Source organism: Schistocerca serialis, chromosome 4 (genome assembly GCF_023864345.2).
Source record: "Schistocerca serialis cubense isolate TAMUIC-IGC-003099 chromosome 4, iqSchSeri2.2, whole genome shotgun sequence".
Taxonomy (NCBI): Eukaryota; Metazoa; Arthropoda; class Insecta; order Orthoptera; family Acrididae; genus Schistocerca; species Schistocerca serialis.
Genome location: NC_064641.1, coordinates 299,361,668 through 299,388,850, shown reverse-complemented (window position 1 = coordinate 299,388,850; position 27,183 = coordinate 299,361,668). Strand labels below are relative to the sequence as shown.

Below are 27,183 nucleotides of genomic sequence, written 5' to 3'. Positions count from 1 at the left end.
TGTCTGAAACGTCCTGGCCGCAAACGCCTTGGGCTGCAGAGCATTTGCACGGTGAAGCGTTCCGCCCACACCTCCATGCAGCCGATGCAAGTCGCAAGCAACGTTCCTCTACCAGTGTCTCGATCGTAGTTTCACGTTCGTAATGATACTCTTGTACATGTCAGTAATGCAATATGCAAACGTATCGGCAGTGTAAACTGATGTGGTCATCGCGATGTAATCAAGCCTTAAGCATAATAGGAAGACTCCGATACCGGTGGGTGTCGATCACTTAGCGTGTAAATGAAACAGAAAATGTAAAAAATCGATCTCTACAGCTTGTGAACAACCATTTTCTTGAATACAAATTTAACGTTTGTTTAGTTAAATCAATACTGACATAAATATGCCAAATTTTATAAAGTAGCCGGCCGGAGTGGCCGAGCGGTTCTAGTCGCTTCAGTCTGCAACCGCGCGACCGCTACGGTCGCAGGTTCGAATCCTGCCTCGGGCGTTGATGTGTGTGATGTCCTTAGGTTGGTTAGGTTTAATTAGTTCTAAGTTCTAGGGGACTGATGACCTCAGATGTTAAGTCCCATAGTACTCAGAGCCATTTAAACCATTTTTTTAATGAAGTAGTTTGCATAAATGTTTTCGCAAACTTTTGTAATATTTACTGTCGATTTAAGTACTGGTGTGCCATCTAATTCACCGTATCGCATGATCGGTGCGGACCCCACAGTCAGAGTTGAGAGAAAGACTAACAGCATCCAGAAGAAAAGTTCCCTGCTGCAGGGAACTATCAACAATTTTAATTGTTATTGTGCTGTTATCCCTAGGTTATATGGCCTTCAGAAGAGCCACGAGGAAGGGGTTCCTCTTAGGCCGACTGTATCACTGGTGCTCCGCAAAACACGTTGCTTCCCTGGTGAGCCAATAGTTGGTCGGTGTGAGCATCAGTGTAAGCACTCGGCGTATTTCTTACGTCGGTTACAAGGAATGCATTTAAATGACTGTAACACTATAGTAAATTTTTATGTGGTCTCTCTCTTCACTCGCATTCGTCTTTCTGATTCCTTATGTTTAGGTGAGGTTAGGTTTGGTGTTGAATTAACGAACCTATTTCGAAATGTGTTGACTTCCACTTATTTTTCAATCAATGATCAGTTTTATGAGCAGACAGATACTTATCGTTGCCTGTATGTTTGTGGAAGACTTCCAGTAACGTGCCTTGGAGTCGGCGGCTTGAAACCTGCGTGCTTTCTCTGGTATGCAGACGATGCTTTTGTTGTTCGACGTATTAAACCGCTCACCGGACTGATGAAATAAGTAAATAAAAAAATACATAAATTCAAGCATCTCTTCAGTTTCCTCCTTATGAATAGGACTAGACAGGCGTAGTGAAATAGTTTTCAGCCTAAACTGTAAACACGACAGCTAAAATCGATTTATTACTTTGTCCATTTTCAGCAGCTTTATGTCTATTTGTTGAGAAAAACAGTAACACAACTGTTGTGCTGTGTCACTGAGATGCTCAACAAACTCCGGTGACAGACGCTACAACTAAGGCACTGTGCATCACGGACAAGTTTATTGTTGAAATTCCGAGAGCATAAGTTCGAAGAAGAGTAGGGTAAAAGCTACTTCCTCCCTCATGGGTCTCGGGAAATGAGAACAACCAGAAAATCGTGCAAATTCGAGCTCATACAGAGGTTAATCAGCAGTCATTCTTCCCGCGCGCCATTCGAGAATGGAAAAGAAAAGCGGAGCGTGGTGGGGGCGGGAGGTCATGTTTGCGGTACCATAAAATGGTTCAAATGGCTCTAAGCACTATGGGACTTAACATCTGAGGTCATCAGTCCCCTAGAACTTAGAACTACTTAAACCTAACTAACCTAAGGACAGCACACACATCCATGCCCGAGTTAGGATTCGAACCTGCGACCGTAGCAGTCGCGCGGTTCCAGACTGAAGCGCCTAGAACCGCACGGCCACACCGGCCGGCGGTACCATAAAATCCTCTCAAAAGCACACAAGGTGATTTACAAAGGGCGCTCAATAAGTAATGCAGCATTATTTTTTTTCCTAGACAAATTTTGTTGAAAAATTGCGAGATTTGCTGTGGGGTATACTGGAATATTTCTAAGGGAGGTTCCAAATGATTGGAAAAGAGCACAGGTAATCCCAGTCTTGAAGGGTCGTCCAGCAGATGCGCAAAACTATAGACCTATATCTCTGACATCGATCTGTTGTAGAATTTTAGAACATGTTTTTTGCTCGCGTATCATGTCATTTCTGGAAACCCAGAACCTACTCTGTAGGAATCAACATGGATTCCGGAAACAGCGGTCGTGTGAGACCCAGCTCGCATTATTTGTTCATGAGACCCAGAAAATATTAGATACAGGCTCCCAGGCACATGCCATTTTCCTTGACTTGCGGAAGGCGTTCAATAAAGTTCTGTACTGTCGCCTGATAAAGTAAGAGCCTACGGAATATCAGAACAGTTGTGTGGCTGGATTGAAGAGTTTTTAGCAAACAGAACACAGCATGTTGGTATCAATGGAGAGACGTCTACATACGTTAAAGTAACCTCTGGCGTGCCACAGGGGAGTGTTATGGGACCATTGCTTTTCACAATATATATAAATGACCTAGTAGATAGTGTCGGAAGTTCCATGCGGCTTTTCGCGGATGATGCTGTAGTATACAGAGAAGTTGCAGCATTAGGAAATTGTAGCGAAATGCAGGAAGATCTGCAGCGGATAGGCTCTTGGTGTAGGGAGTGGCAACTGACCTTAACATAGACAAATGTAATGTATTGCGAATACATAGAAAGAAGGATCCTTTATTGTATGATTATATGATAGCGGAACAAACACTGGTAGCAGTTACTTCTGTAAAATATTTGGGAGTATGCGTGCGGAACGATTTGAAGCGGAATTATCATATAAAATTGTTGGTAAGGCGGATGCCAGGTTGAGATTCGTTGGGAGAGTCCTTAGAAAATGTAGTCCATCAACAGAGGAGGTGTTACAAAACACTCGTTCGACCTATACTTGAGTATTGCTCATCAGTGTGGGATCCGTACCATGTCGGGTTGGCAGAGGAGATAGAGAAGATCCAAAGACGAGTGGCGCGTTTCGTCACAGGGTTATTTGGTAAGCGTGATAGCGTTACGGAGATGTTTAGCAAACTGAAGCAGCAGACTCTGCAAGAGAGGCGCTCTGCATCGCGGTGTAACTTGCTGTCCAGGTTTCGAGAGGGTGCGTTTCTGGATGAGGTATCGAATATATTGCTTCCCCCTCCTTATACCTCCCGAGGAGATCACGAATGTAAAATTAGAAAGATTCGAGCGCGCACGGAGGCTTTCCGGCAGTCGCTCTTCCCGCGAACCACACGCGACTGGAACAGGAAAGGGAGGTAATGACAGTGGCACGTAAAGTGCCCTCCGCCACACACCGTTGGGTGGCTTGCGGAGTATAAATGTAGATGTAGAATATTTCGACTTCAGCTTCCACATTTTTATGAAGTTCCGATACGTGGCGGCGCTATACGCAGCCTTCAAAATGGCGTCTGCAACGGGGGTGCGTTCCAAGCAGAGAGCTGTCACTGAGTTTCTTTTGACGGAAAATCAGAGCATCACAGATATTCATAGACGCTTGCAGAGTGTCTAGGGAGACCTGGCAGCACGGTGAGTTGTTGGGTGAGACGTCTGTCATCACCGCAACGACGTCACATAAACCTGTCCGATCTCCCGCGTGCCGGACAGCAACACACAGCTGTGAGTCCTGCAATGCTGGAACTTGCCGACACTCTCATTCTAGGTGATTGACGAATCACAAATACCTCGTTGCACGACTGGTTGTTTCTGTTGGCAGCGCTGACACTCTCGTCCACCAAATGGGGTACCCAAAGGTGAGTGCACGCTGGGTACCTAGCTGCCTAACAGAAGACAATAACGAGAAACGAAGGACCATCTGTGCGGAATTGTTTGCGCATTACAAGGCTGATCGTGACAACTTTTTGCCGAACATCGTCGCAGGCGGTGGAACATGGTTACTTCGAACAGGAAACCATGTGGGTGGGGTACAGCGCAGTACGGTGGCGCAAGCTCATGGAATTGAACGGAGATTATGTTGAAAAAAAAAAAGGAGTTTTGTTGCCAATAGGGTGGGGAATCATATGTTGTATTGAAATCGTGGATAAACCAACCTGCTTTCAGAAAAAAAAGAGTTGCATTACGTAGTGGACGCGCCTCGTACTTCAGGCGTCATCCTCAGAAGAGCTGCTCTTTATCCGCGCTACTAGAGTCTCTTGCCGAGCGATGCAGAAGTAAAACAAACAGTAGCCAGTAAGATTTGTGCTGCTGTACGTGACGGCTAGCAGTAGCAGCAGCAGCGTGGAAGGTCGCCGCCCCGACAGGAGAACGGCTCCACAGATTGCATATTGCACCGGTGGCAGGCTGCATTGTGCGGCCGCCCGCACGTACCGCTCCAGAGGATTGCCGGTGGCGCACTGAGAGAGCCTGCAGCGGCCTCTCCAGCTGCGTGTAATTACACCTGCAGCAGGCCGGCTGGCGGCTAGGCGCTTGCGCCAGCTCCTTGTGGCGGCCCTGCGCTGCGTGCACAATGCAGCCGTCGATGGAACCGGGAATGCAGGCGCCACTCGTGAACATGCTCGGAATGGGGATGTCCCACCGATGCAGTACAAGGTGCTATATAAGCATTCGCCAATATGGAGTTTCCCCTACTACGGTGCACCAGCGGACTCCTTCAACCAACGTACTTAGAATGTGGAATAAGGTCATTTTTCAAAACCGCCAAGAGCCGTCAATAAAAGCAAAATGCAAAGCGCCATCTTTCATACAAGCAAACACTGCCAGAGGTTAAAGAAATGAAGGAGACAAACTAAAATCCTATGAGAGAGCAGATATCGAACCCAAGAACTTTGGATTCGTAGCCTGACACTTTATCACTGAGCCATCGAGCCATATTTCTTTATTTACTATTGGTTTTTAATTTTCTGATCATCTATAGGTGTCTCTACATTACATTTTAAAACGTATGAGACGGTGTTCTTACTGTGTCGTTAGATAAAATAAAAGCCATTCCGTGTCACTGTCGTCATCAGTAAAATATATTGACACAGTTAATCAATCTACGTATACTATCAGAATCAAGTTCCACTCTTTCGTGTTCAAGTGCACTCTACACACTGACATCTATAATATGCTAAATGATTCCACGCTAAAAGGTGTAACCTACTGATGAGAGTATACGAACATAACTACAGTAGTTGATCACTCCACAAGAAAAGTTGAACCTCATTATGACAGAAATTCGCTATTGACGGCAGCTATGGTATCATCACCCCTGCTTGGGGAGGAACGTAATGCGATTCACCTAGTTTACGTTTAGTAACGTCTTTGCACATTTATTCTCAGTTACAATCGATTAGGTACATACTGAGTTTTACCCGAGCAGTCGACGCGTGTCAGCACCCACAAAACATTTTCGAATTTAGAAAAATAAAGATATAATGTCCGTGTTATAGCGTGAACGCAGAAGTACAAAAAATGCGCCGTTTCTGTAGTCCGAGAAATAAAATCTTCCGGCGAGTTAAACAGCTGACATATCTGTTTTTATTTATACATCATTAAATTACTATCTGATTTTGAGGCAGTTTTCAGCACTGTTTTCTAGAGGTTACTAAGCAACGGTAAAGGGTTTTTATATTTTTGTGGTAGTGTGGTGGGTGTGAATCTTAAACAGTGACGTAGAATTGCTTTTATTTTATTTGACGCCATAGTAAGAAAGTTCCCACGTAGGCTGTTGTAAATCATTTTATGATACCTGAAGATGACCAGAACATCGAAATTGGTAATTAAAAAAAAATTATTTTATCAGTAGTCTACATCTACATGACGGGCCTGCAACTCGCAGAGGGTTCTTCGAACCACCTTCACATTATTTCTCTACCGTTCCACTCTCGAACGGCGCGCGGGAAAATCGAACGCTTAAATCTTTCCGCGCGAGCTCTTATTTCTCTTCTTTTATTGCGATTATGAGTTCTTCCTATGAAGGAGGGCATCAACAAAATATTTTTGCATTCGGAGGAGATATCTCGCCGCAACGACAGTCTTTCTTTCAATGATTACCATCAAAACTCTGATATCATATCCATACTACTCTCTCCCCTATTTCGGAAAAGTACAAAATGAGTTGCCTTTCTCTCAACTTTTTCGTTGTCTTCCGACAATCCTGTCCAGTAAGGAGCCGATATCGAGCAACAATACTCCAGAAGAGGACGGGCAAGCGCAGTGTAGGCAGTCTCTTTAATAGACCTACTACATGTTTTAAGTGTTCTGCAGTAAATCGCAGTTTGGTTCTCCTTTCTCACAACATTTTCTTGTGATCGTTCCAATGTAAGCTGTTCCTAATTGTAATCCCTAGATTTTTAGTCGAATTTACAGTATTAGTGTTGACAGTTTTGAAATATGACTTTCCTTTTAAAACCTTCAGTGAAGCTAAGACTCGAATGCTTTCACACCATGCTTCTTCAGAGATAAAAGTAAGCAAGAAAGGAAGATTAGATTCTGACGTTCCGTCGACGATGCGATCACTGGAGACGCAACCCAAACTCGAAATGGGGAAGAAAAACGGCAGTACCCTTTCAAAGAAATCATTCCGACATTTCCCCTAACTGATTTAGGGAAATCACGGAAAAATTTCAATCTGGCTGACGGACGCAGATTTGGGCCGTCACCTCCCAAAACCGAATCCAGTGTCTTACCGCCAAGCCCTCTCTTTTAAAGGTAGAAAGCAAATACATTAAATACAAGCTGGTCCTAAAGTAATTTCGGGAATGTCCGGGAATTGCTATTTGACACACTTTGCAAATGATACGGTTACACATTAGGCTGTGCTTCCGGCAGACGATGTAGCAAAACCCAGTTAGATAATGAAGAACTGTATGTACGATGAAAAGACTGACGCCTGAAATGCAGGGAATACGAAGATGGCGCTCCAGGAAATATAAAAAATTGTTAGTTTTGAAGTGCAAAATGAATCAAAATTACAACCAAAAGCGTGAAACAAATGGCTGGAAGCAATACTGTGCAGTCCCCTCACAGGCTCTGTTGCGTGTAAGGAGAATGGCAGACGCCAATTCATAGGTAGGCTGCTTTGTACAAAGGAGACTGAGTTGATACATATCTGCGGACAACAATGGAATGTTGCTGAAATATATCACCTAAAGTCAGACTGACAGGGAATACCGAATGTACACAAGAAGGACGGCACGAACCGTCGTAGGCTTACTTGACTGACAAGGGTCTAATAGAAATCCTAAACAGCATGCCACACTTTTCGAGAAAACTTTCGTAAAAAATTCCAAGTACTAAATGTATCACTCTCTTAGAGGCAGTAAAGAGAAGACACAGTAACACTTAGAATAGAGGCGTGCAAGTAGTCACTCTTCCCATGCTCCATCCGTCAACGGTCAGAAAAAGTAAAATACGGTACAATAAAACAAACCAACTTTCACTTCCTTTGAAAGGGATTTGATATACATTTAGTGATTATCATTAAAATAATAAAAATCTCCATCTAAAGGGTGTCCCAAAGCTGTCAACCTCAAACATTCCCGAAACCGTTAAAACATTTTAGACATTGAGCTTACGCTAAGATGCGTCAACTTTTCTGTAGTGTGTACGTTCGAAGTTTCATCTATTGAGGTATCAGGACAAATATGTTTTCCTCTTAAGGGAGAATGTAATTTAATAACGGTACTCGTTAGCAGTTTGAAAAAAAGTGAGTATACAGATACGATGCCCGTAACAGTTTGCGCTGGAACGTACCGCAAAAAAGAAAATGGAAACAGATGACATACGAAGGCAGATACGCGGAGTTGGAAGACAAGTGGCACGCAGACGGTACTTCGTAGTAAGCAAGTCAACGGAAAGACGAGTACAGACGCTCGCTACATGAAGCAACCGTCAGACCACAATTTGCAACGGGCTTCGATACAGTACGACAACTGTCCGATAATTTGTTTGTTAGTAACACAAATGACGACAGAGAACAAAACAACAACATTCAAGACAGTCGCCGCACAACACGATTTAATACTACGTCCACCTCAACGAAATGCTGTGGCATTTAATTAAGTTACAGCATGCTACACACTAGAGAGGGATCTGGCTGCCCTAATGAAATCATAATCACGCGGACGACGGACAGCTTCATTATTCATAAGTGACAAGGGCGTTTCTTCCAAACGTCCCTCTTAAAATTGCAATCGTGCATTTCGGGCGAAGCGTTTGTGGACATTTCTTTGGCTTGGTGTCATGCAGTTTCGCAGGCAATAAGCTTTAAGAAATATCGTCCTCGGATGATGTCGCAAGCGCAACTAGAAATGAAATGAGGACTGCAAAGCTACAGCGAAGTTTTTCTCGCGCGAATGGTGATGAATATCTAGCTCACAAAGTGATTTTTCATCGAGACAGCTAACCTTTGAAAGTTAATCAGAAACAATCTAAACAACGAATACTGGACGACTTCATAAGGCTGCATAATACTTTCGCCGTTTGACGCTTTATTTCCTTTTGGACACTATTGCAATTTCAGCTCTGGAAGCATACTACCGTAAATCATTATCATCCTCCGTCATTTATACTGCATGCCGAACCGCAGGTGAACAACATCATACACATCATCTAAAAATACAGCTAACGCCATGTCAATAGGACTAATTATATATGATTAATTACTATAGGACAGTGACTCACTAGAAAATGGCTACAGAAATGAAATTGCAAGAGTGTTCAAAAGAAAACTACAGATCAGTCAAATGGTCAAGCGCTACCTTTGAGATAGCAGCTACAGTTATTAAACCGGTCTTATAAAGATAAGGCGTCCCGGAATCTACTGATTCCGACGACATTCGGCATACTACCTGAGGGCCACTCAAAATTAGCTCCTCTGAAAGGATTTAGATAAGTAAAGTTCTGCTATGGGATTATGTTTTTTTATGTCGAGGTTATAGGCCCACTGCCTAACATTTTCCGGGAAATACAATTACTGTGTCGACCCATTGTTGACTTAAATTAGGAGCAATACGTAGCAATACTTCGGCCACTGAGGCTGTGGTCCGGCGACATGACGCCTGCAGTATGACCTTTCCAACTTTCTGTTGACTAAAACAAAAAGGAATTGTCTCAAGCTGCAATTAATTGCTCTTCATTTCGTTACAGGGTGTATGCGCGGGCAACAAAAATTTCCGGATTTCCCGGTTAAAAAAACACTTTTTCCTGGGTGAAAATACACTTTTACCGGGTAAATATATCTATACTCCGGGTGAAAGTACATATTTTTCTTGTTAAGTGGCAATATACTTTCCCTGTAAGACTTATCAATCCTTTGAATGGTAAAGCTTTTTTCACACATCCACGTAAAACTTCCCAGCACTTTATATAACGAAACGAAGCAAACTACAACTCGTTTGTGAAAGATCTTTAATGCGTGGCAACATGTATACTGCCTATTTTGGTATTACGAAAGTTTAAGTACGAATTCTACCAAGTACACCACGTTAGCTTCCGAAGCAATGATGTTTCAAATGGCTCTAAGCACTATGGGACTTAACATCTGAGGTCATCAGTCCCCTAGACTTAGACCTACTTAAACCTAACTAACCTAAGGACATCACACACATCCATGGCTGAGACAGGATTTGAACCTGCGACCGTAACATCCGCGTGCTTCCGGACTGAAGCGCCTAGAACCGCTCGACCACAACGAACGGCCCGAAGCACTGAGATCAGGATTGCAATGCGCATTAGTCAGCCAATCATAGCTCATGTCACGTGATCTTGCCAGCCAATGATAGCGGAAAATTCGACAGAGCACACGACACGTGATGCAGTCAGGCGATAGCAACATCACGTTAAGTAGCGTGAGTACACAAACAGAAAAAGTTAACGTAAATCAGTACACATATAGTATAGCTGCAAGAAAAGCTAATATTTCAGATACAATATTGGTCGTCAAAAATTTTCTGCTGTTTTTTTTTCCGAGGGTGTGGTTTGGCAGGATCCTAAGAGCACAGCTTATTCGCAGCAGCTGAATATTTCTGACAAGCACGATTATAAATTTCACGGCTATGCACTGAACATTTCGAGGGATACCCGCTCGAATACATGTTCCATAGAAAAGCTATTTACGTGTGAAACTTCTCATTAACTCACCTCGATCTTATTTTCAGAGGATAATTACAATTTTTGCCATTGTTATTGCATAATTTGTAATCTATGAAATAACCAAGGTAAATATGAAAAACTAACCTTGTAGCTTGGTCTTTTTTAGTTTGTGTTACCCTTTAAGATATATAAAACACAAATATGCCAATAAAATTTTTTAATGACATAAATGGCTCGTCTTCTAGGCCCGAAATTTTTCTAAGTGGATCGTCCTCAAACTGTTAAGTTTTGAATGAGAGTCAAAAGTTCCTTGATTTAATAAATTAATACCATATTCACACAGGTAAAACAATTTATTTTGCGGAAAAGGAAATTTAATTTGAAAGTAACGTTTATCAAACCACCATTTGGAATATTTTCCCCCGACCTATTAGAGATGTAAATAGATGTGACGTCGCTCTCAAACGGTTCAAATGGCTCTAAGCACTATGGGACTTAACATCTGAGGTCATCAGTCCCCTAGACTTAGAACTGCTTAAACCTAACTAACCTAAGGACATTACACACATCCATGCCCGAGACAGGATTCGAACCTGCGACCGTAGCAGCCGCGTACTTCCAGACTGAAGCGCCTTAAACCGCTCGGCCACCGCGGCCGGCCTGACGTCACTCTCATCGACAGCGGTTTGTTGTTACGAAGTGGTGCACAGTCTTCGTCCTGAAGACTTTCACACGTTTTGCTGTCTGTAGATGCTTGTGTTCAAATGGTTCAAATGGCTCTGAGCACTATGGGACTTAACAGCTGTGGTCGTCAGTCCCCTAGAACTTAGAACTACTTAAACCTAACTAACCTAAGGACATCACACACATCCATGCCCGAGGCAGGATTCGAACCTGCGACCGTAGCAGTCGCGCGGTTCCGGACTGCCGCGGCCGGCAGATGATTGTGTGTGCACTGTGATTTGTTGTTGTAAATGGCACACCTTCTTTGCAAGTAAAGTTTTATTTCTCGTTTATGTTTTATTGCGCAGTATTATTCTGTACTAGCGGGCTAAAGCAAAATTCTTTGCTGGAGTGTCAGTTCTTACCAGTCAAAATTACAGAAAATTAACTGAAAACTAAAATAAAGAAGAATTTCCGGAATTCGAAAAAAATTACCGAGTTTTTCCCGGATGAAAAAATTTCCGCATTTTTCCCGGTTGTCCCGGAGTGTATACACCCTGTATTATCTCATGATCGATTTCTGGCCTCATCATCACTCGTACAACAGACACATACAATAAACCAGTGCAAGAGTGATAAAGATACAAGAGATGCCTCAAAGACCATTAATAGTACATTTCGGGCCAGAGCAGAAATAGTGGGGGACGCGGCAGGTGTGGCGTGAATTTGCTCCAGTACCCTGGTATCAGTCCAGTAGCATGCCTCACGATGACAGTGCGGTCTGTTGTCAAACCACTATGCATGTCTACCCACAAAGAACAGATCGTACAATTTACTTTCCTCTGAAAATACTCCGGAGCAGCATTTTGTAATGTAACGCACAAGTCAGCCTTTCTCAGGTCTTCAGCCACAACATTTACAACAAAAATTTAAACATGCGCATCTGTTTCCAATGCTCAAGCACACGATGGAAAAATGAGAAGGTTTAGTGTTTGACTTTCCAAAGGCTGGATGGGCCTGGCAATTTTATCTCCTTTAATGTTACCACATCCCAAGCTTCAGCTTCATTTCCTTGTTCATGGTAGACAATTTTTTTACATTTTTTTTATCTCCATAACGAACAGCATACGGACGATTGTATCAGTACCAATTGCGATAGCACGTATGACCAGTAATTCCCATAGTCGATGGGTATCAGATGTAGGATGATGCTATTATCGACTCGTGCTGTTGGCAGAACGGAAACGAGATTACCGATCGACAATTGTGCATGATAAGTGATCTGTGCGTAGAAATGCAATCCCGTGACTCGCTACCCACACGACACGGAGAGGGCTAAAAAGGGACTGAAAAGTATTTTTATGCTTTGTTTACTCACTCTGCTGCAAGCTCTGTGGTGGTCGGAAATATGTAAACAAGCAAAATCCTCCGCACTTCTGCAGTCACATCTTCGACAGTTACCTGTAAAAAAAAGAGAGATATATGTATTATTTCAAATACAGTAATGAATACCGAAAATAATAATAACGAGAACAGAGCCAATGACTACAGCAATGTGGATACATTTACGTACAGTTGTAGCAATTAAGATACCACAAAAAAATTACTCAAAAATTCTGGAGAAAAATTTAAAGAGATCGAAAAAGACACACTTTTAAAAATATATTAGGTGTACTAAGCATTGAAAGTCGATTAAATTGAACACTTTCCGTAACACAGCTTAAAATATAACGAACCTATCAAGTGACGTACGTCCTGAACGATGTCCACACTAACGCTTACAATTTTTATTTGCGATTCTAAAGACGAAACACACTCTTTCAAATTATCGAACCCTTTCATTTCTTTCCGACTGACAACCATAACATCATAAATACTTCTTTTCAGTCGATAAAACTCAGTGAAAAAAATAGAAATTCGCTTTATGGACTACGTTATGTAGAATATAGAATATTTAACGCGTCGAAAATTAGCGGCTCCATAAAAGGAAACAATCGGTCTGAACTCTTGATGTCATATAAACTTGGCCAGTTTGGATATCTATGGACACCTCAGAGTGGAAAACAAATTATTTACATTTCTTTCTTCGTGTGTTACAGCGTTAACTAATCATCAAAGAAGCCGTATGGCTCGACACCGTGCTTAACGCGAGGAATGTACTGACCGATTCCTAACAGCTACGACGGGAATTTCCCGAAGTTGCTTGCATTGTAGAGGAAACAGTGACTACATTAAAAGGGGAAAACTTGTCAACTCAGACACAAGGAAGTAACAGGTGACGCCATAAGCGTAACCTTCATCGCAGTCACCGCTAGTATTAAGACTCGCCTGTGTTTATCTGCCATCTTATGCTATTACACTGTCTGTTCCTGCTTCCTTCTCACTCCCATCACCTCTTGTATATCTCTATCCTCTAAACAACAGGGTAAAGATCCTAGCCGTTGGAGACAGAAAGCGTTTGGAAGCAATGGAAATGTGGCTTAACGAAAAGCTATGGACGACTAGATTCAAAGAGCGATAATAAAATGAAAATGTTTTTAAAGAGATCAATGAGAAGAGAAATCTCATAATAACAATCAGAAAAGGAAAAAGTTTATGGACATTTATTGTATGTTATTAAATATGTGCGGTTTCCTTTCGTTTCCGGCAAGTTATTATTATTATTTGAAATTCTCCCATCGTTAAGTAGTATTTAAACTCGAATCATATAGTCAACTTCCTTACCAAATATGAAGTCGTCTTAAAGGTGTTCTACGGGCATTACTCTCTTATGAATTTATTTTTGTTAGTAGCACATTACTCGGTGTTGCCCTGTCAGTCTATTTCCTCCTTCGCCCTCTGTCCATCTCCTCACCTCCCCCTCTCTCTGTCCATCTCCTCCCCCCCCCTTTCTCCATCCATCTCATCCTCTTTCCTTTCTCTGTCCTTTTCCTCCTTCCTCTCTCTCTGTACAACCCTTCCTCCCCCTATCTGAGTCCATCACCTATGGATACAGTGTACGAAATTTGTTACGAATACTGTCAGTAGTAAAGATATAATAAATTAAAAAGTCATGCATGATGCGGCATTTTTCACGCATCTCAGTTTTTATGATGTCACAGCTCTTGAACTATGCGTCGTACAAACGTACTTTAGTTTAGGTAGATTCAGCGACACGAGTGGATACTGTCTGCGAAATACGTTGCGAACAGTGTTCGTAGAAAAGAAGCAGTAAATTCAAGCACGATGAACAATGCGGCAGTTTTGTCATGCATCTCATTTATTATGACGTCTATCTCCTGAATTATAATAGGTAGGTGGTTCTTACCATCATAGCGACTGTTGCCTGACAGTAAGGGATTATGTGCACCAAGTTTGGTTGAAATCGGTCCAGTGGTTTAGGAGCAGATGTGGAACATATACACCCACACATACATAATCCCATTTTTGTAATATGTGTGGATGCCTATCATTATACATAAATTTAGCATCAGTATTTTTATGCACTCATACGTATTCACCTCTCTTTCTTACTCAGTGTAAGGAAAACGTAGATTATCTCTTGGACGCGATTCCCCTGAGTTAACGCGCCACACATTACCAAGTTACGATCCTGTTTATCGTAAAATGACCCGTAAAGTGAGAAACGCAGCTGGCTATTATCTACGTGTGTAATAGGAAATACTGCGAATGAACCCGTTCACGATTCCGTCGCATTCAACATCGCGTATCGTTTTTTTCCCTCTATGCAGTCGTTCGCCTTCGTTCTTTCTGTGTTAGTTGTGCAGCTGTGATCCGCACAGAGCTTTTGTGATGCGTTGTGGACCCGACCCCTGTCAACACGAGCGGATCCGCCGCTGTGGAAACCGGTGGTACGGCCGAGACTGCTCCCCACACAGCCCAATAGTCAGACACGTACGCGTAAACGCCCGACTTTCGGCAACCGGCGAACCTCCGCTTGACCCTAATTGGCCAGAGGGCGGGCGGAGTGACGTCATGGCGGGATGTCGCAAGGACCTGCTCCGTAGGCCTCCGGCAGTGTGCAGCCAGCAGCAGCCACTGCTTCGAGCAGCTTTCGCGTGTCCGCGAGGCAGTCGCGTCCGACTGTATCCGAGGCGAATTTTCGCACACGCTGTTCTCAATGCAATCAATAGACACGGCCATTTATGTCACATATTTTGATACTCGACAAATACGCTCATCAAAACCTATTGGGTGCTTCTCGTTAGCCTAGAATCATGAAGTTTTGGCAAGAAGAAAGGTTTCACAGTACAAGTAAAGAAAAACATTTAAATCTGTAAATCTGTAATTATAGCATACAAAAATATTTATTTTCTCATTTTCATACGATTTAAAAATTAAAATATTCTCAAATGAAACTTCCTGGCAGATTAAAACTGTGTGCCGGATCGAGACTCGAACTCGGGACCTTTGCCTTTCGCGGGCAAGTGCTCCACCTACTGAGCTACCCAAGCACGACTCACGCTCCGTCCTCACAGCTTTACTTCTGCCAGTACCTCGTCTCCTACCTTCCAAACTTTACTGAAGCTCTCCTTTCTTTCAGGAGTGCTAGTTCTCCAAGGGTCGCAGGAGAGCTTCTGTAAAGTTTTGGAAGGTAGGAGACGAGGTACTGGCAGAAGTAAAGCTGTGACGACGGGGCGTGAGTCGTGCTTGGGTAGCTCAGTTGGATGCCGGCACGGTAGCTCAGCGTGTTCGGTCAGAGGGGTAGCTGCCCTCTGTAATAAAAAAACTGAGTTAATCGATCAACAACGAACTTAAAAGGGTGTCTTACGACGTCCGCTCCGAGCAGTTGCGACGAAAAAAAGCGAACAAAATGAGAGTTGGTAGAGCACTTGCCCGCGAAAGGCAAAGGCCCCGAGTTCGAGTCTCGGTCCGGCACACAGTTTTAATCTGCCAGGAAGTTTCAAGGGTCGCAAGAGAGCTTCTGTAAAGTTTGGAAGGTAGGAGACGAGGTACTGGCAGAAGTAAAGCTGTGAAGACGGGGCGTGAGTCGTGCTTGGGTAGCTCAGCTGGTAGAGCACTTGCCCACGAAAGGCAAAGGTCCCGAGTTCGAGTCTCGGTCCGGCACACAGTTTTAATGTGCCAGGAAGTTTCATATCAGCGCACACTCCGCTGCAGAGTGAAAATCTCATTCTGGTATTCTCAAATATATTGCAATTCCTGGAACGGTTATCTTGCCAGTAACAGCGTCGATAACAGGTAAATCTCGCCCAGAATCCGACTCCCGAGATAGATGAACTCTCTATATACATACATAAGTTTATAAGGAACCCTCAGAATGCGAGTCCTACTCCCATCTGGCCAATTTTTTTTTAATGTACATGTCGAAGCGAAGTTTCTTCAACAAAATATTAATTTTCCAACGAGGGAACTTCACTGGGATGTCACAACAACATGTCTAAGGCGAACTGAAACGGGGAAATCTGCGATAACAATGACAATAATTATGCTGTCTAGGAATGTTTCAGAAAGAAACTTACTAGAAAATGAAGTGCTATTGTATAACATATGTTACCGCAAACTTATTTGTTTCTCATATTTGTCACATAAACAAATATTCTGCTCTTTTACTTTTTGTGCAAACTGAAAACGACTATGGGTCATTGGCTTATAAAAACGCGCATTGTGCACGAATTGTTTGTTGCTATGAAGTATGCCAATTGCAAACTTCTTTAATGCAGTTGTATACATTTCAATGACTACAGTAGTTAGTATGTTCTTTCAAGTATTGTTGAAATTTGTGAGCAGCATGTGAAAAGTTAATTATTACATCACCAGAGAATCAGTTTTCGTACACAAGACATTCCCAACGTGTGTTCATTGACAATGTGGTTTTCTAAGTGTTGGAGTGAACTACAGGATGTGTTCTATGATACGAAGATGGCCCATGACGTACACGTAGAGCTGCACTCAACCAAAACTACGCTTCGCTTGTACATAAATGTTATAGGAAATGGTAGGATTGCTGGTATTATTGGTGGCATTATTAGGGAAAGAAACAAAAACAAATTTGTAAGAGACAACTAGAGCCGACGATTTCTCTTTGTTTTTTTGTTTGTTTGGTTGGTTGTTTTGCACATAATTAGAATCGCACATGCTTCAGTTTTAGTCCACTGTGTATTTCATATTCTTATAAAGGCAATAAATATTAGTTGATAGTGGTACTTATGCCCTTTTATGTAACAAAACAATTACTTTTACAAAAAGTACAGTTTACATGCAAAACATATATTTAGTTACTGTTGTTATTTTAGACTCATTAGAATGTTCTTCATCATGAGCAAAGGCAAGAGTTTCCTATTATTGTTGATAAATGCGAAAGTTGTTTTTGAATAACAGAAACATGTTTTGTTTTAATTCGACGAAGTGCAGAAGCGATGTTTGATGTATTTGTTTGTTTTGCTGTTTTTTATTATGGGCTGGCACTTTTTTTATTTTTTATTTTTTTAATAGCACTATGGGACTTCATATGAGGTCATCAGTCCCCTAGAACTTAGAACTACTTAAACCTAACTAACCTTAGGACATCACACACATCCATGCCCGAGGCAGGACTCGAACTTGCGACCGTAGCGGTCGCGCGGTTCCAGACTGAAGCGCCTAGAACCGCATGGCCACTGCGGCCGGCTTTTAAGTTTTCCTGTCTGTTGAGGAAATTGCGTTTTTTAGCACTATATGATAAATATGTACTGTTTTTTTTTTCATTTTTACTTCAATATCCCTCTGTTTCACGTTACAAATCAAGAATTTTAAAATAAAACCTAAACTAAATATTGCCTAGTTGAATTTCGATATAATACTGTTTATTTTCAAGTAATAGACAGGAGGATTACTATGTAGAACAAAAATGTTCTGTGGGTTTCGCAGGCTTTTATACATTTTCTGTCAGTTTCTAGACGGTTTACCGCCTCCGGTTTGTAGGCGAATCTAATTAGACACTAGTCGCACAAGAAGCAAAAGGCGATCGTTATGAGGTAACGCCCCACTGGTACCCGTAGTCTACGCTTACTTACCATAGTCTACGGTGACCTACGGTAGTTTTACAACTCTAAGTGTGTATGATCGCGCCGTAATAATTTTTCTTTTGCATAACATGGATTTAACAATCACGGCTGTCTTCAGTACGACTGCAATTTCGTTCTTTCCGGTTCCACTTTTGTTAATCCGGAATTGTAACTCACGAGAGAGGTTGGAGATATTTCGGTACGGGTAAAAAACAAAGTTGTTGGAGGCAGGTGAAACAGCGTAGGGATGTGTCGGATGTAGTATCGAACGGCGCGCAGACAGGAGCTTGGCACGGTACCTGCTCGCAGCCCCGCACTCGGCTCCCACAGGAATCAGAGCGCGACGCGCCGCCGGTCACGCAGCTGCCCTCCTCCTACTTCCTCTTCTCCCCCCCTTTCCTCTCCTACCTCCTCCTCACCCCTCTTTTCCTCTCATCAACAACTTCCGCCTCTCTTCTCCTCTATGACCTCCTTTTCTCCTCTACTTTACTACATCCTTCTCGCCTCTCCTATCTTCTCATCTCCTTTCATACTCTCTTTGCTCCTCTCCTATATTCTCCTCTGCTCTCGTACCTTCTTTTTTCCTGTCCTTTCCTCTCTTCTCCTACCCTCTCGACAGAGGCTGGGGTCTGGGAGGTAAGACGAGGTTATTGCTTCTTGCTTTCTCTTTCCCCTCCACCTGCCCCCCCCCCCCCCCCTCCCCGCCTCTCCTCCTCCCAACTGAATTTGCTGTCACTCTTATTAACTACGATTTTAATAATAACAAAATATAGAACATGTTTCTCATATAACAATAATTATTATAATTTGTTCAGGTGAATGACCAGAACATTGCTTGTACCTCAAAAAATATATCATTTTAAAAGGATTTGCTTGAAAATTTGCTGTGTCATGCAATTGCTTTTAGAACTAAAATTAGCGATCCGCCTCGTCTTCGCACGAACAGCAGTACGTATTTATGGCCAAACGAATAGTGAAAACCTTGAAATGGCACAGGGCTGGTCACGTGGCTAGAAGAAAAGATGGAAGACGGTTAAAACGAGTACTATGTTGGAGCCCAATTTACAAAGACCACAAGAAAGAGCACTTGACAGTTGGGAGAGAGACTTAAGAAAAGCAGGTCGATTCAGTTGGAAACGTGAAGCTCAAGATAGGCATAAATGGAAGAACCTGCTCCGATCTTACGTTGCACGCCGACTCAAAGAGGACAAATCACTAAGTGATCGAATCGGCTAGTGATGATGATGAGGACAATGTCTGATAACAACACAATACAAAATCAAAGTTTGCATTGACCATTATAAGCATATCACTAAGCACTCTGATTGTGAACAGAGGTTTGCATAATATAGCAGTATGACCCTGTAAACGACGGAAGGGGAGGGGCTGGGAAGCTCTTCAATACAGTCTTTTTAACTGGATAGTCTTTACCCTTCTGGCTTGCTTTCTGGTCCTCATCCAACCAACTGAGAAGTACACTTCGTTAGACACAGTTTGCAGCTTATAGAATTCCTTGCCACTTTCGACACTCTTGCAAATTTCATCTGAGAATCTTGCAAACTGGTGTATGTAACAACATAAACGCTTTTATTAAAACGTTCTTTGGGGGTTGGGTGTTCATAATCGTGACGACACCCCATCCCCTCTCGCTTGGATCCGCTCCTACAGAATCTGCGCGTTCTCATCTCGTACCTGCAACATGCACGGCCAGTGCACTACAATCAAGCACTTTCCTTCCACGAAATGCCGACTATTACGGCTGTCAAGGGATTGCAGGTAGTTAGATATATCTTCCGTACACCATTCCCACGATATTTATTGAAATTATGTGGAACGAGTCAGTATGCCTGCTGTTTGTGAGTCTGGCTATATACTGGCCAGTTAAAGCTACTAACCGGCACAATGGCTTGAATTTCACTGCTGTCGATTGAAACTGTAACACCAAGAATGTCAGCAATTAAGGAAATTTGACCTATTGCGAGTGTACAGAGTAGTATCAAGAGTATATTCTTACATCTGCAGGCGATCTGAGTGTATACAGGGTGTGAAGTTCAGTACAGCCGCAGCCCTCGGAGCAACAAAGGCCATAGGCTAACATTGCTGAGCACAAACTGTGCTCGGATGGCAGATACGAGTACGTTATTACTTGATGTTTCAACTCTCTGCCACAGGTGAATGGTGGTGTGCCGGCCTCTCAGCAACCCATCACCAGATGTTTTCTATGTATGACGCATGTGGGGAACGTGGTGCGCAGCTCTCCAGTCGAGTACCCTCTGTGGCGAGGGAGGCAAGGTCATCACTTGACAATGGCCGAGGAGCACTCGCCCCACAGCTCGTAGGCTGGAAGCTCGAGAAAATTTTGTTAAAATATACTAATACTGTAATTATTTATTACTATCTACGCCCAAGCTGCTTCGCTCGCTTAGACTGTATCGTCTGCACTAACTTTTTTTCCCTTGAAACGAATTTTTGTCTTGTTCACAAATTGCAACAACTTCTAAACTTCGCACGCTAAATAAGTTCATAGAAGCATGGTCTTTGCCGAAAGTACTTCTGACCAAAAACCGACTGTGGCAGCTGGAGTCCAAGGTTTTCGTTAATCACGCCTTTTGCGTTTTGTGGTGGAATTTTCATAGAACTTTCATTCACTAACACATATTTCTTTATACCTAACCGCGAAGTGAAATAATACATTTACCTTTAAAAATTATAAATATAACGAAATATTTTCCAAAAATGTTGAAACACGTATTTTTTTTAACTTCTGACTGAGAAACCAAATATCAGTTTACGGATAAGATCCACTCCCTCTCCAAATTTTAAATTTCTATCCTTAGCGGTTTGGGTTGGGGGATGATGAGACAGTGACTCAGTCTGGCTCTGTTTCACTCCCTTGCGGCTTGATTTTCCAAAAAAACAATGACACACATATTATGTACTTCTAATCGGGAAGTCAAATACCGATATCCATAGATTTAGCTTTAAAAGAACTTTCAACCCCTAAGTGGTTGAATTTCCAAAACTGCCGAAATACGTATTTTTCTTTCTCACCAAGGAACCAAATATCAATTTTCGTACTTCTACACTCCTGGAAATTGAAATAAGAACACCGTGAATTCATTGTCCCAGGAAGGGGAAACTTTATTGACACATTCCTGGGGTCAGATACATCACATGATCACACTGACAGAACCACAGGCACATAGACACAGGCAACAGAGCATGCACAATGTCGGCACTAGTACAGTGTATATCCACCTTTCGCAGCAATGCAGGCTGCTATTCTCCCATGGAGACGATCGTAGAGATGCTGGATGTAGTCCTGTGGAACGGCTTGCCATGCCATTTCCACCTGGCGCCTCAGTTGGACCAGCGTTCGTGCTGGACGTGCAGACCGCGTGAGACGACGCTTCATCCAGTCCCAATGGGGGACGGATGCGGAGATCTTGCTGGCCAGGGTAGTTGACTTACACCTTCTAGAGCATGTGGGTGGCACGGGATACATGCGGACGTGCATTGTCCTGTTGGAACAGCAAGTTCCCTTGCCGGTCTAGGAATGGTAGAACGATGGTTCGATGACGGTTTGGATGTACCGTGCACTATTCAGTGTCAACTCGACGATCACCAGTGGTGTACGGCCAGTGTAGGAGATCGCTCCCCACACCATGATGCCGGGTGTTGGCCCTGTGTGCCTCGGTCGTATGCAGTCCTGATTGCGGCGCTCACCTGCACGGCGCCAAACACGCATACGGCCATCATTGGCACCAAGGCAGAAGCGACTCTCATCGCTGAAGACGACACGTCTCCATTCGTCCCTCCATTCACGCCTGTCGCGACACCACTGGAGGCGGGCTGCACGATGTTGGGGCGTGAGCGGAAGACGGCCTAACGGTGTGCGGGACCGTAGCCCAGCTTCATGGAGACGGTTGCGAATGGTCCTCGCCGATACCCCAGGAGCAACAGTGTCCCTAATTTGCTGGGAAGTGGCGGTGCGGTCCCCTACGGCACTGCGTAGGATCCTACGGTCTTGGCGTGCATCCGTGCGTCGCTGCGGTCCGGTCCCAGGTCGACGGGCACGTGCACCTTCCGCCGACCACTGGCGACAACATCGATGTACTGTGGAGACCTCACGCCCCACGTGTTGAGCAATTCGGCAGTACGTCCACCCGGCCTCCCGCATGCCCACTATACGCCCTCGCTCAAAGTCCGTTAACTGCACATACGGTTCACGTCCACGCTGTCGCGGCATGCTACCAGTGTTAAAGACTGCGATGGAGCTCCGTATGCCACGGCAAACTGGCTGACACTGACGGCGGCGGTGCACAAATGCTGCGCAGCTAGCGCCATTCGACGGCCAACACCGCGGTTCCTGGTGTGTCCGCTGTGCCGTGCATGTGATCACTGCTTGTACAGCCCTCTCGCAGTGTCCGGAGAAAATATGGTGGGTCTGACACACCGGTGTCAATGTGTTCTTTTTTCCGTTTCCAGGAGTGTATCTACAAATTTGCCTTTATAGCGACATATTTTCACTAAATCTTTCATCCCCTATTTCAAACCTTTAGGTACGGAATACCGGAAAATGCCTTCTTAAAATACGCCTACAGTGTAAGATCAACACCGTCCGCAAATTTAAGTTTTTATCCTTAATGGTTTGAGCTGGGCAATGACAAGTCAATGTGTCTGTCAGCCTTTTATATACAGTACAGAGACTATTCACATTTTAAGGTAAACCATAGCCACATGCTAGCATTATTTATGACTAGCTTAGTACCCGGCAATGGCCGGATATATATTAATTTCAATTCTATTGGTGAATCTGCCCTCCCCCCCCCCCCTCTCTCCGTCCTCTTCCTCTGCACCCCTCTCTGTCCATCTCCTTTTCCCCCTTCTATCTGCCCATCTCCTCACCCAACATTCTCCGTCCTTTTCCTCCATCCTCTCAACTGTCCATCTGCTACTTTTACCTCTGTCTGCCCAGCTCACCTCTCTCTGACCTCAATGACCTCCTCCAACTCTCTCTATCCATCTCTCTCCTCTCCATTGTCTCTCCGCCCATCTCATCCTCCCCCTCTCTCTGTCCATGTCCTCGTCTTTCCTTTCTACGTCTATCTCTTCACCCTCTGTCTGTCCCGTACAATCATATAAATTTTTAGGTACATTCAGCGGCATATGTCGATACTGTCTGCTAAATGTGTTGCGAATAGAGTTAGATCAAAGGAATAAATTCAAACGGCATGCACGATGCGGCAGTTTTTCGGGCGGCTCAGTGTTTATGACGTCATTTCTCTTGCACTACGTGTTGTACAATGATATGATTTGCACGTATATTCAGTGCTGTATGTGAACACTGCTAAAAAAGTGTTGTGAATTCAGTTGGCAGTAAAGAAGTAATAAATTAAAACGTCATGCCTGTTGCGAAGATGTAATAAGCGATTAACTTTTTTCCATTTATTATTACGTGTGTGGGGGGGGGGGGGGGGGGGTGAGTGTCAGTCTCGTAAAGATTTAAGATTAAGTGTAAAGAGTCGCAAAGTGCTCTCTTTCTCAAATACTACCTGGTTCTTACTCCTACGGCGACTTTTTCCACACAGTAAGGGATATGTATATCAAATTTGGTTTAGAAGGAGATGCGGAACATACTTACATACAATTTGTAATTCGTATGAGTATTTTTTTCCGTGATCCGATTTTTATCAATTAAAGCCTCTTCGGCGCCAAAAGCCGTACTGAAGTTATCTCCGAAAAAAAAAAAAAAAAAAATGTTCAAATGGCTCTGAGCACTATGGGACTTAACTGTTGTGGTCATCAGTCCCCTAGAACTTAGACCTACTTAAACCAAACTAACCTAAGGACATCACACACATCCATGCCCGAAGCAGGATTCGAACCTGCGACCGCAGCAGTCGCGCGGTTTCTGACTGTAGCGCCTAGAACCGCTCGGCCACTACGGCCGGCTATCTCCGAAAACCCCATAAAAATTCGTCTAGCTAGTCTGGAGATTAGCGAGTTCAAAAGCAAACACGACGGTTTTAAAGATTTATTATTAGTATAGGTTTGAAAAGAAATGGAAGGATTCGACAGCATAAGTATGTTTTCCCTTAAATACCATGCAACATAAATGAAAATAATTTACTATATACACTTAACACGGTTGTAGAGGTTCAAAAAGGGTGTACCTTACTAGACACTATTTCAAAATTTCATCCAATCTTGTATTCTGCAGTGAAGTTGGCGGCCATTTCCGCCGAACGTGACCGTCTTGCAGACGACAGCGCTGTCCTCCGAGTACGGCACGGATAGCAGCAGCGGGAGCAGATGGTGGGCGGCGTGTTGTTTGGCGCGGCTGCGGCTGTGGCCGCCGGAAAGGCCAGTTAATTCTGTGGGGCCTCCGGCAGACGCTCGCCGTCAATTACGCCGCTGACGCGCCGAGGCCACGCCGGCCGGCGCTGCGACCAACAGGTGGACGCTGCGTCCGCACACCGCAGTCTAGACGCCGTGCTATGCACGCTGTCTCAGTGGCAGATGAACTTCCTGAGCCGTAGGCTTCAATGAGAACATCGCTTTCTCGCAGGTCGCGCGGTAAATGTGCAACACGTGGAAGAATGCTTTTTCAGGCACTCGCGGGTGCGAAATTGCGGGTAAAAAGAGCGGTTACATTATCAACTTGAGTGTCTTGGGCGGGGCTTGGAGGCATCAGCCACTATGTGCTGCCTATCAACATTCCAGTGATCACTGCAATGTTAACTCCGAAAGTAGGGTTCATATCTATTTCACTTGTTTTCCAGAGTCGGAATAACCTGTAACAATGCTTGAACAATCTCTTCCTCTTTTAAAGCATATGCTGTACTGTGTCCAGAAAAAAAAGACACGGCAATATACAGAGAGGGCGACACTTGGTAAGGCCAGCCCGCGGATAGGCGCAACATAGTTATGGTCAGACGCCATAGAGGGCCCACACAATACGCATTACCTTATGCTTCCGCTTTACATCACCCAGATCGTTGCCAAGGGAACATCCATCCGCCACATGCGGATCTTACCGGATACACGGGGCACTCAGTGTATCAACAGTATCATACCAATTATGACATAAGTTTCCAGAGCATCAACAGTACCTCAAGACTGCAGTAGAACCGTGTCTACACCATCCGTCCAAAAAGTTCCAAGACTCATTTTGTTCCTGGCGTATAGGCGACGACAGCGCAGTAACTATGGTGGCAGCTGGAACATCCGTAAGCAACAGATCTGCACTCGACCAGTCAGTTGTGAGCAAGCAGTGTAAGTAGTGGACGTGCGGCCGTAGTGTGTCAACGTTATTGTGTCATAAATCGCAATGGACCAACACGACTACATCAAATTTTCCGGTCTTTTCCAGAATGTTTTATGAAGAGAAAAGTGTGTAAAGTCTGTCCCGCACACCTTGGCACGGTAACCGAAACAAGGACGCGTGAACGCCTGCAACGACAGCTGCCAACGTGAGTGAATTAGAAGTAGATATCCTCGGAATAGTGAAGCAACTCAAATCACCTAAAAAGCAAGTCTTCCGGTCTATACTGTATGCCAATCAGTTCCTTTCAGAGTATGCTGATGCAATAGCTCCATATTTTACAATCGTATACAACCGCTCTCTCGACGAAAGATTCGTTACTTGGTTGATTTGGGAGAGGGACCAGACAGCGGGGTCACCGGTGCAAGCGGATTAGCGAAGGAAGTCGGCAGTGCCCTTTCAAGGGAACCACCCCGGTATTTGCCTGAAGAGATTGAGGGAAATTACGGAAAACCTGAAACAGAATGGCCGCACGCGGGTGTGAACCGTCGTCCTCCCGAAGCGAGTCCACTGTGCTAACCACTGCGCTACCTCGGTCGGTCGAAAGATCCGTACCCAAAGATTGGAAAGTTGCACAGGTCACATCAATACTCAAGAAAAGAAAGGCAGTAGAAGTAATCCACTTGAACTACAGGCAAATATCATGAACGTCGACAGGCAGCAGGTTTATGGAACATATATTGTGTTCGAACATTATGAGTTACCTTCAAGAGATCGGTCTATGAACACACAGCCAACACGGATATAGAAAACACTGTTCTTGTTAAACACAACAAGCTCTTTACTCACACAGAGTGTTGAGTGCTATTGACAAGGGATTTCAGATTGACTCAGTATTTATGGATTTCCAGAAGGATTTTGACACTGTACCACACACATAGCTTGTAGTGAAATTGCGTTTTTATGAAATAGCGTTTCAGTTATGTGGCTGGATTTGTGATTTCTTGTCAGAGAGGTCAAAGTTCGTAGTAACTGACGGAAAGTCATTGACTTTTGGTGTCCCCAAAGGTAGTTCAAATTCAAATTGCTCTGAGCGCCCCTAGAACTCAGAACTACTTAAACCTAACTAACCTAAGGACATCACACACATCCATGCCCGAGGCAGGATTCGAAACTGCGACCGTAGTGGTCGCGCGGTTCCAGACTGGAGTGCTAAAAGGAATCCGTTCAACTTAGGTTACGCGATTAATCAGTCAAGTCTAAAGGCCGTAAATTCAACTAAATTCCTAGAAATTACAATTACGAACAACTTAAAATGGGAAGACTACACAGAAAATGTTATGGGGAAGGCAAACTAAAGACTGTGTTTTATTGGCAGGACTCTTAGAACATACAACAGATCTACTAAAGAGACCGCCTAGACTACGTTTGCCCGTCCTCTTTCCGGCCGGTGTGGCCGAGCGGTTCTAAGCGCCTCAGTCTGGAACTGCGCAACTGCTACGGTCGCAGGTTCGAATCCTGCCTCGGGCATGGATGTGTGTGACGTCCTTAGGTTAGTTAGGTTTAAGTAGTTCTAAGTTCTATGGGACTGATGACCTCAGATGTTAAGTCCCATAGTGCTCAGAACCATTTGAACCCGTCCTCTTCTGGAGTACTGCTGTGCGATCCGGGATCCTCACCAGATAGTATTAACAGACTACATCGAGAAAGTTCAAGGATGAGCAACACGTTTTGTATCATCGCAAAACATGGGAGAGAGTGTCACTGAAATGATGCAGGATTTGGCGTGGACATAATTAAAACAGGCATTTTTCGTTGCGCCGGAATCTGCTAACGAAATTTCAATCACTAACTTTCTGTTCCGAATGCGAAAACATTTTGTTGACGCCGACCTACATAGGGAGGAACGACCATCATAATAAAATAAGAGAAATCAGAGCTCGCACGGAAAGATGTAAGTGTTCGTTATTTCTGCGCGCTGTCGAGATTGGAATAATAGGGAATTATTGTGAAGGTGGTTCGATGAACCCTCTGCCAGGCACTTAAGTATGGTCTGTACAGTATCCATG

At 43.9% G+C, this 27,183-nt stretch overlaps 1 long non-coding RNA gene across 3 annotated transcripts in view; it reads right to left on the bottom strand.

The window, feature by feature from the left end:
- LOC126473941 (uncharacterized) overlaps positions 1-27,183 on the bottom strand; it is a 1,011,672-nt gene that overhangs the window by 161,008 nt on the left and 823,481 nt on the right. For all 3 annotated transcript variants that reach the window (XR_007586542.1, XR_007586540.1, XR_007586541.1), the window contains one exon: positions 12,222-12,304. This is a non-coding gene — a long non-coding RNA (uncharacterized LOC126473941). The remainder of the gene's footprint in view (positions 1-12,221; positions 12,305-27,183) is intronic.